This window comes from Pholcus phalangioides, unplaced genomic scaffold (genome assembly GCF_987345545.1).
Source record: "Pholcus phalangioides strain wild (caught in Gottingen) unplaced genomic scaffold, Ppha-v1.0 ptg000024l_1, whole genome shotgun sequence".
NCBI classification, from domain to species: domain Eukaryota; kingdom Metazoa; phylum Arthropoda; class Arachnida; order Araneae; family Pholcidae; genus Pholcus; species Pholcus phalangioides.
The window spans coordinates 6,360,362-6,370,901 of record NW_028301616.1 but is presented as its reverse complement, the minus strand read 5'-3'; the positions used below and the strand labels follow the sequence as shown (position 1 = coordinate 6,370,901).

Below are 10,540 nucleotides of genomic sequence, written 5' to 3'. Positions count from 1 at the left end.
TTTTATTGTATATGTTTTTTTATGCTGAAAAACCAAACTATAATGCAAGATTTAAAAATTGAATTTCCAAAATGTATTTGTTGAAAATCCATAAACAAGTATGAGCATGAAGTTTACATGTATACGAATTGGAGTTTTCACTTTAATTTGTTTATACCATAATCTGTGATGTTTAATAATTAATTGTACAAGATTCATCGAAAGACTGGTTATTTGTGGAGATGAAGATTACAAGGAAGAAAATTCATCACTGCCCCCACGGGGACTCGAACCTCGGTCCCTCGCTTGCCGGACGAGTGCTCTACCATCTAAGCTATGGAAGCAAATAGAATATTAACGGTGCCTTTCAACATATATATATACGCTCCAAGGTTAGAATATTCCATCTGCTTCCATAGCTTAGATGGTAGAGCGCTCGTCCGGCAAGTGAGAGACCGGGGTTCGAGTCCCCGTGGGGGCAGTGATGAATTTTCTTCCTTGTAATCTTCGTCTCTACAAATAACCGGTTTTTCGATGAATCTTGTATTGACAACGGAGAGGACGTATATGTAATTAATTGTACATTTTGTATTTTTAAAAAACTGTTTTTATATTGTATGGCTTCAATATTTTTTACTAATTTGTTATATTTTTTATTATCTTGTTATTTTAATTCATCATGAAATAATTTTTCATTATTTTGCTATTATAATATGTATTTATTATTTTGTTACATTTAATAATTTGTATTACCTTGTCATTCCGATTTTCTATTATTTCGTCAATTTTAATGATTGATATTCTGTAGTTTTTAATATTTTCCATTATTTTATTAATTTTAATCATTTCTATTACTTTGTCACTTCTAATATTTATTATTTGTTTTTTTTTTACAATTTCCGCCACTTTGTCAATTTTTCAATAATTCCCATTACTTTATCTTTAATATTTTAATAATTACTTATTTAACTTCAATATTACTCATTTCAAAACATAAACGATTGAATATAGATCATCTAATAGCTTGGGTTTGCATGAAATGCGTTACGACAAAAAATCACCAATGCATCAGGGTATCGCCATTGATAACATTCTACATAAATTTTCAATTTTTTTTCCATGCAATTACTTTGAATTTTTTTTTCATTGCTTTTTATGCTATAGTACTTCATGTAAGTAAGTTGGTGTATAGTCCTATATGCGCTGAATAGATTAGAGCTTTCAAACAACGAAAATGAAGGCTAATATTTCCTCTTGTATTACCCGAGTGAATTTGCAATTTCCGTATAATGCATTGTATAATACCACAACTGCCGTCTCTCCAAGTTATTTTTTTCGTTGTTGTTCCTACAAAGTCTGGGTTTTGCGGGAATTTAAGTGAACAAAGTCTGTTTTATGTAATACCCCGGTGCATCCCTTTCAAATGTGGACTTGCAAGTTACGGAAACTTTTCTGCCATTAATATACGCGGTACCTCACGCGTACCAACAGAATCCAAACACGAATCCGTGAATAATTTCGTCTAATGTACATCCTAACATTGAAGAAAATAGAGTATACGCTCACTCTAGACGTATTCGGAAGGATGTAGGGGGTCGCTCGCTTCGAGAGATGGATATTGGATTTAAAATCTAATATCATTAAAACGTAATTTAGGTGTTTTTACCGTATCCAACTCCTGAAATAAAATTTTTCTCATTTTTTCATGCTAATGTTAACCTTAAGAGAGAACGGGAGTTTCCTCTGGAGTAACCCTTTCGCGAAAAGTAACAGAGATCTGTCTCATCCCATTTTCTTCGGAGATATATGTATAAAGAAATTGCGTTTCTTTATAATCTCCATGTTTTACCCCGAAAAAAACAAATAAAGTGAAACGAACAAAATATTTTTAATAGAAATTTCGAAAATTGCGGAAGCGAAAAGTATGTTTTCGCTGGTCTAATAATACTAATAGAATATGAGTCTGTAATGAAATTTTGGGATATCCCTGCGCAAAGTTTACGAATTAATATTTTTAAGAAGTATTTTAAACTGATAATTATAACCAGGACCGTCTTAAGAGCATCGTGGGCACCCGGGCATATTTATTTTTCTGGGGCCACCCTACCTGACTACAAATGCTTATCAATTTAGATTATTAATATCGAAAATATTAACGAGATTTCATTATCACGAACCACCCCCCTCCCTTCTGCACTTGAGGGGACTTGGACCGTGCCCGGATGGACCCATGCGTTAAGACGGCTCTACTTACAGGGCCATCTTTACAAATACAAAGCCAGAACAGACAAACGTAACAACGTCCGTTGCCCGTAACAACGTCAATATTAACTTCTGTGCACTGAAAGCTTCCGAAGACTTGCATTGCTTATGCCAATTTCAATTCGGTTTCATCGTGGTTGAAACGGATCATTGTCATCGGACTCCCGGTCAAAGCAAAGTAATTAGACCACGACTAATACAAACTTGTAATAGAGCAGTGAAAAAATAGCCACCTTCCCACCATGCACCAAGAGCACCTCGATTAAATGCAGGTAGACAATATACAGCTGTCCAGGAAGTCCGTACTCAGGCGTATTTTTGCTCAATTGTTGGACGTACGTAAGAAATTCTAATGGCAGAAAATTGCAATTTTCTTTTTAATTTTTCTCGGGGCCCTTTATTTTGTTTGAGAAAAAAAATTTCCCTCGCAGTGCGACAAACAAAACATGTTTAACCACCGTATAACGAAAACAGACCGACACATTCAATTTCCAAAGTTTGCGAATTTTTAGGTTTTCAGTGATTGAAGTGAATCTTTATAACGAAGCGATTTATCTGGTCTCTCGGAGTTCGTTATAACTTGATTCGACTTTATATGTACAGTCCCTAAAATGGCAACCTTTGCCAACACAGTGATAAATTGCCAAATCAATGATTTCATACGTTGGATATCTTATATGAAAATTGCATTTAAAATACGAGATTTTTGACAAATGACTTTACAGAGCGCTATCCACATTTAAATGGGGGACTGTGCTATACATATGTGGAATCTACATGTAATGGAAACATTTGGCACTCGAGAACTGTATAAAAAGTTAATTTCTTTATTTTTTCATGTATATAAAACAAATTTTGAGATTTTAGCTAACTTCACGTCATTTGATAACTTTTTTTGTAATTGAAGTTATGTTTCTAAAGTCAACGTTTGCAAAGATATCTTTAGTGAGAACAATTTGAGACAGCCTGTATATTATGCTATAGAAGTTAAATTTTGAGTATTGACACCAATCGAGAAATTAACTCAAAAGAATGGGTGAAGAAATCAAGAAATACATTTTGATTCTCCAGTTGCAAGTCTGTTTTCTCCTCTAAATTAATGAAAAGTAATTTTACCAAGAAAAATAGCGAAAAATAGAGAAAGGTGAGAGTAGAAATTACATTTCGGGACTCTTTAAGTAATAAAAAATATATATTTTTCTCTATATATATATATTATAGAAAATAGTTGAGGAATTGGTGGAATCAAGTTTTACAAGCGCATGTGAGGGAGAATGAGCGAGAGAGAGAGAGAGTGATCCTAGAGAGGGAGAAAGAGTGACGACAGCTGAAAGTGATCTTTGCCAGATGAAAGTGATGTGTGGCACGTGCACCTGAAATGGACGACGACGTCTCTTTCAAGGGCCCCCCCCCCATTTTTTTTCTCCTTTCGTCTCTGTGGCGACCGACAAGAAAACCAACTCTTTAAAAATAAGAAGGATTTCGAAAACGTCACATTCCGCCATTTGTTTCCTTTATTTCTAAAAAAATTTATGCTATTAATTTAAAAATTGGATCGATCGATTGATCGATCTTCTACGAACCTCTTGTGTGTGTGTGTGCCGTTTATATCGAGTGTCACGGGCACACCCCACAACCTTACAAGATGTGCCCATTTTCTTCACCGGACGTACAATTATTGTTAACTCTTATATTCATAGGTTTAATTTTATGTAATTGATATTTTTCACTAGTATTACCACAATCGCGGGGCCCCCTAGTAATGACGGGGCGCTACTGAAGGGTGGTTGTGCTCAGTAATATAATACAGGGTGTCCCATAAATTCGTAAATAGTTTAAAAAATTTTAAAAATTGAAGGGATCGCTATATTTGAATGGGGCTTTTATTTGATTGGGTCAGTAGATTTCAATGCGAAAAAATTGTTTCCACACGAAAGGGGATGTTTTTTGGTACAAAAAATTCAGTTCTTCGAATTTTTGTTGATAGAAGGCTCTGCACGAAAGTAAATTTCAGAATTCTACACCTGAACCTTTCTTCTATCTCTCCTGTATCCGAAACGTTCGTAACAGTTCAGCCAGTGATTCGTGGCTGAAAACAACTTCACCAATAGTGCTTCGCCCATCAATGTCAACATGAAAATGGAAACCTCATGTAAGCGCCAGCGACATAAAAACTCAGAAAAGAGCTGTTAATTGCACACAGTGCATACTATGAAACTCTGATTTGCATATTTCAAGGTATTTGCTTTCGTGCAGTGCCCTCTATCGACAAAAATTTGAATCATTTTTTTCTGTACCAAAAAAATAAGAATAATAATAATCGCCCTCTCCGTGAGAATAACTTTTTCCACAAACCGCATTCAAATATATCTATTCCTTCAATTTACTAGACACTTAGTAAGCCCTTGTAAGCACTCATTTTGGCAGCCCCGGGTAATGGTGTAGGAGGGTTGTTTGTAAGTCAAATCTGGGGTCCACGGCAACAGACCATTTACCTCCTGTAAGAGGTAATGACCAGATCCACCCTGGCTATAAATATATATATAACATTTATATTATCGGTCGCATCAGTACCTATGAATTATTATGCTGGTGGAGGAATGAAAATTTTAGTCGATTCTCTAGCTCAATGTTTCAGTGACCAGATTCATATTTACTGATCACTTCAGTGTGTGACCACAGGCCCATTTACGGATCACTTCCGTGACTCACAGCTCCAGGGCTTCACAATTATACTGCCCGGTTTTCCCGAGACACGTAAAAATTTCTACCGAAGATGTATTTTTTTCGACCATGTGCCCGACGCGAGCATGTACAAAGCGAAAGGAGATGCAAGCATAAATATTGTTCAAAACAGAAATAGTTTCGCTCTCGAATTTCTGCTGACATCTATCAAATAAAAGCAAAACTATGTGTTATAATTCCTAAAATGAAATGATTGTTGGGATTTTAAATCAAAATACAGCATGAGAGGATGAGAGCACTGTTTTCCTCACGTTTTCGCAGCTCAACGACTGGTGTGGTTGACTTTTACTCCACTTCAGCCTCGTCGTCGGAAAATGTTCGGCACCGTGGGTTACTGTGAGGGGTGAGTCTTCTGATTATGCCGATTTCATTTTTGTTGGGCAGTCAGTGCGCTTGAAAATGGGAAGTAAAAGTATGTCGAAACTGTGTTTTTTGCATGGGATTTCTTTTGCCAGCCATCGTGCGGCATGGGATAAGGTATCTAATGCTTATATTTCATTACTTGAATATGATATGAACGCACGTAGTGACGACGACGAGGCCCCTAACGAAACTAGTGTTAGACACGACCTAATAGTCGCCATACTAAAAACTCTCGACATGCATTCGTCCCGTACGAGACATGCAGAGATTAAATCGTCTTCAAGAGGCGCGTGCAGTGGTAACAATTCTTTCTGTGAACTTATTGAACTGGGCTTTAGGCTCGTAAACTGTGAAGTTGATTATGACAAGTGCGAAATTGAGGATGCTATGATATGGGAACTGGGTGAAGTGCTCGATGCCGAGGCATCATCTTGTGGTATATTTCGCAAAAACAGCCCTTCTCCCCGACAATCATCTGATGACGATGCAAATAGCGTGAGTGGAAAGGGAGGTCAAAAGAAAAAGAAGAGAGATAATGGCCCGAAGGACATTATTTGTGAGCCCATTATTGTAGAAAGGTGTGAGGTGCCCCAGGGTACCCTGTGTAATGATGGTTCAAACGAATCCCCACTTGTTAGTGCCTACGCTGTGGCCAGCGCACCAAAGGTCGATTTGGCCAATGCTGTAACAGCAAGTAATGACGTAGTCGCTCCAGCCAATTGTAACTAGTGTTTCTCCAATTAAAATTCACACCGGTATGTAGACGAAAAATAAAGAAATTATAATTTCTTGGTAAATATTGTTAATCATTACGCTGCTCCTCTATTTAAAAACTCAACTGTAATTTATATTTTTGAGAATTATAACAGATAGTTTTGTTTTTGTTCAATTTGTGGCATAAATATGAAATACAGTCGAATCCCGTTGTAACGAATTCTAAGAGTCCGGAGAAATCACTTCGCTATAACGAAATTTCGTAGTAAAGGAATTCCAGGTTTATACATTGTTCCTATGTTAACCTATCTGGGGGACTAGAAAAGTGTTCGTTATAAAACGAGATTTTCGGTATTCGTTAAAACGGGATTTAACTGTATTTATACATAAATGTCAAATATTTATACAGAAGGTTAGAAAACTTTCCCTCCTATAACATCTTTCTCCGCAGGATCGGAAATTATTTCTCCCATTTGCGCCGTTCACGAAAAAGTTCACTTATTTTTGGTGATCTTGAATGAGGAAAAGGTTGACGAACACAACTAAATTATAGAAATACTAGGTATTTAGCTTCAATAGGTAATTTTATCCATTGAACTACAACTCGACACTATACAGTCGAATCCCGTTATAGCGAACTCCAAGAGACCAGAGAAATCACTTCGTTGTAGCGAAATTTCGTTATAAAGGAATTCCAGGTTTTTGCCTTGTTCCTATGTAAACTTATCTGGGGAATCAAAAAGTTTTCGTTAAAATGGAGATATTTTCGCTATAACGTTATATAAATATTCGTTAAAACGAGATTCGACTGTAATGCCCTTAGAAAGTCTTTTTTTTTTCTAAGATGCAAATATTTTTATCAATGATTTTGCCGACAAGGCATGTAAATTTTTGAAGATTTGATCAGCCCTGCCCGGTATATTCACAGATCACTAACGCAGCCCAAGGCGCATTCCCAGATCAATTCAGTGACCCGCGGTAAATTAACTGATTACCTCATTGACCCGAGTCACATTTACAGATCATTTCAGTGACCCGAGGAAAATCGACAGATCACTTCACTGACCCGAGGAAAATCGACAGATCACTTCAGTGACCCACCAGACTGTTTTTACACAATAAGTGACAAAAAAGTAACAAAAACAGGACAAAGAATGGGAACGTGACGTATGGTCACAATGTTTAGATTTCACCGAATCTAATTATAGCGCTAAATTTAAGAGGAAACAATTGATTCAACAATGTCGAAAGACTTATAGTCCCGAATTCAAACATATAACAAAAAAATTCCCGTTTAAAATAATATGGTCTGCCTATATAGTAGTGATACAAACACAGTGGTATGCAGTTAAGGCTATTCTCAAATATATTGATGATACAATGTAATAAAATGTCACAATCTCAGAAAATAAACAAATTATGTGTAACATGGGGCCCATCATACCACAAAATGCATAATGGATATTGTCAAACTGAAACTTTGTCATTCTATAATTGAGCCAGTCCATGATCATGTGAGAGGCTATGATATGATATGTATGACATAGAATGCAAGATTAAAACAATGTCTCGCAAAATTTTAAAGTACTTCAGTGACCCGAGGTATATTTACAGAACAATTCAGTGGCCCGAAGTATATTTACAGAACAATTCAGTGGCCCGAGGTACTTGTTCAAAGCAATGAAGTGGCCCGCACTCTCTAAAAGGATTAGCACCCCCGCGACTTAAACTCACAAAAAAATGAATAAAAGTGGGCAACTTGATGTCTTGACCTGAAGACCCTCATGACACGGAGCCCCCTCCCGAAGCGACAATTGTCCTTTGCTATCCAACACTATTATACACAATGCCATCACGGTACCCACAACAATCAATCACATCAAGTAGAAACTATCAGAAAGTTGTTATACGCGAACGAACGCTTAAAGAATGGCTCGTTACCATTCACTGAAAAGTTCCAGAACACACGGTACGTTATAATAATAATAATAATAACAACAACAAAAATGGAGGCACACGGGCATTGCACTTAATTGAAGGTAACATTCCGTGATGCTTTTGCAACGTGCACACGACATAACGGATTCTCGTTAAAAATTCAAATATAACAACAATCAAAAATCGAAGACTTAACAGAACGCGGAGGAAATACGTGCAATACACGCACATATTACGAGAGCATATATATATTCATACGTGTAACGTTTATGTTACTTTAAGCAAGAGATAGGAGTGGGGGCGGGGTTTTATGTACGGATAAGCAACAATCACTAATTCGAAACAATCCAGATGCCATTTGGGACAAGTGTATGGCTTCTATCATAGAGAGCGGTTGTCTGAGTTCATTCGCTATTCCAACCGAGTATATTTGCCAGACCAATAGAATTTCGTGCTCGCTCTCACTTTCTCTCTGTAACAAACGAATCTCTTCTCTCTCTCTCTCTCTCTCTAAAAATTATTATATTTCTTCAAAAAAAGACGTGTTTAATATTTTTACTGTCGTTAGAAGGACGACGTACGGTAAAGATAGCGTTTTACAGCGACAACTCGAACCGATGTGATTTTTTTTGGAAAATTTTCAATTTAGAGACATATTTATTAGCAATTTATATATATTTTTGTTAGCAATTTATAGACTTTTTATTACCGATTTATAGACATTTCATTAGCGATTTATGATTATAACACCTATATTTAAAGAAATTTGTGACTAAAACCATATTCAGGCAATTTATATATATGCCATATTTATTAGCAAATTTATAGACGCTGACATGTCTATTAACAATTTATGATTATAATTATATTCAAGCAATTTATGATTATAATTATATTCAAGCAATTTATGGTTATAATTATATTAAAGCAATTTATGATTATAATTATATTCAAGCAATTTATGGTTATAATTATATTCAAGCAATTTATGGTTAATATTCAAGCAATTTATGGTTAATATTCAAGCAATTTATATTTATTGGCATACTTTTTAGCAATTCATTGACATATTTATTAGCAATTCATTGACATATTTATTAGCAATTTAATGATTTATTTATTGGCAATTTAATGATTTATTTATTGGCAATTTAATGATTTATTTATTAGCAATTTAATGATTTATTTATTAGCAATTTAATGATTTATTTATTAGCAATTCATTGACATATTTATTAGCAATTTAATGATTTATTTATTAGCAATTTAATGATTTATTTATTAGCAATTCATTGACATATTTATTAGCAATTCATTGACATATACATTAGCAATTTAATGATATATTTCTTAGCAATTTAATGATATATTTCTTAGCGATTCATTGACATATTTATTGGCAATTTAATGATATATTTCTTAGCAATTTATTGACATATTTATTAGCAATTCATTGACATATTTATTAGCAATTTATTGACATATTTCTTAGCAATTCATTGACATATTTATTAGCAATTTAATGATTTATTTATTAGCAATTCATTGGCATATACATTAGCAATTTAATGATATATTTCTTAGCAATTCATTGACATATTTATTAGCAATTCATTGACATATTTCTTAGCAATTCATTGACATATATATTAGCAATTTAATGATTTATTTATTAGCAATTCATTGGCATATACATTAGCAATTTAATGATATATTTCTTAGCAATTCATTGACATATTTCTTAGCAATTCATTGACATATTTATTAGCAATTCATTGACATATATATTAGCAACTTAATGACATATATATTTGCAATTAATTAGCATATATATTAGCAACTTAATGACATATATATTAGCAACTTAATGACATATATATTAGCAACTTAATGACATATATATTAGCAACTTAATGACATATATATTAGCAACTTAATGACATATATATTAGCAATTCATTAACATATATATTAGCAATTCATTAACATATATATTAGCAATTCATTAACATATATATTAGCAATTCATTAACATATATATTAGCAATTCATTAACATATATATTAGCAATTTAGTGGCATATATATTTATCAGCAATTTATATAAATTGCAATTTATAGAGATATATTTAGACATATATCAAACGAATCTGAAAATTATAACATTCCTTTAAGAATGACGCATGCAGTATTGTGATTGTTGTTGGAAGGACGACGTACTTCGAATATGGCGTTTAAAGCGACACCCGAACCTTTGTGATTTTTTTAGACGTTTTTCAAAATACACTGCTGGCCACGTAAATGCAACACCCGGAAGGAAGCATGCAAATAATATGAAATTTACTACATGCATTAGCGGAGGTGAGATATGCAAATGATTAGAATTCCAGCGCAGACGCACATCACGCGCGCCTGTGGCGCCACTTCAAAGCGCTATTTAAGGCTTGGAGATTTCGACGATTTGAAGTACGGCAATTGTGTTTTTCTTGTGGTTTTTTCAAAAAAAACGATCAATTATGCCTCGTAGATAACAGCGATCA

The 10,540-nt window shown here is 34.4% G+C and overlaps 1 non-coding gene across 1 annotated transcript; it reads left to right on the top strand.

The window, feature by feature from the left end:
* The first annotated feature begins 388 nt into the window (after positions 1-388).
* TRNAA-GGC (transfer RNA alanine (anticodon GGC)) lies at positions 389-460 on the top strand. The gene has a single exon. It is a non-coding gene; the product is annotated as a tRNA-Ala (tRNA).
* Positions 461-10,540: the final 10,080 nt, after the last annotated feature.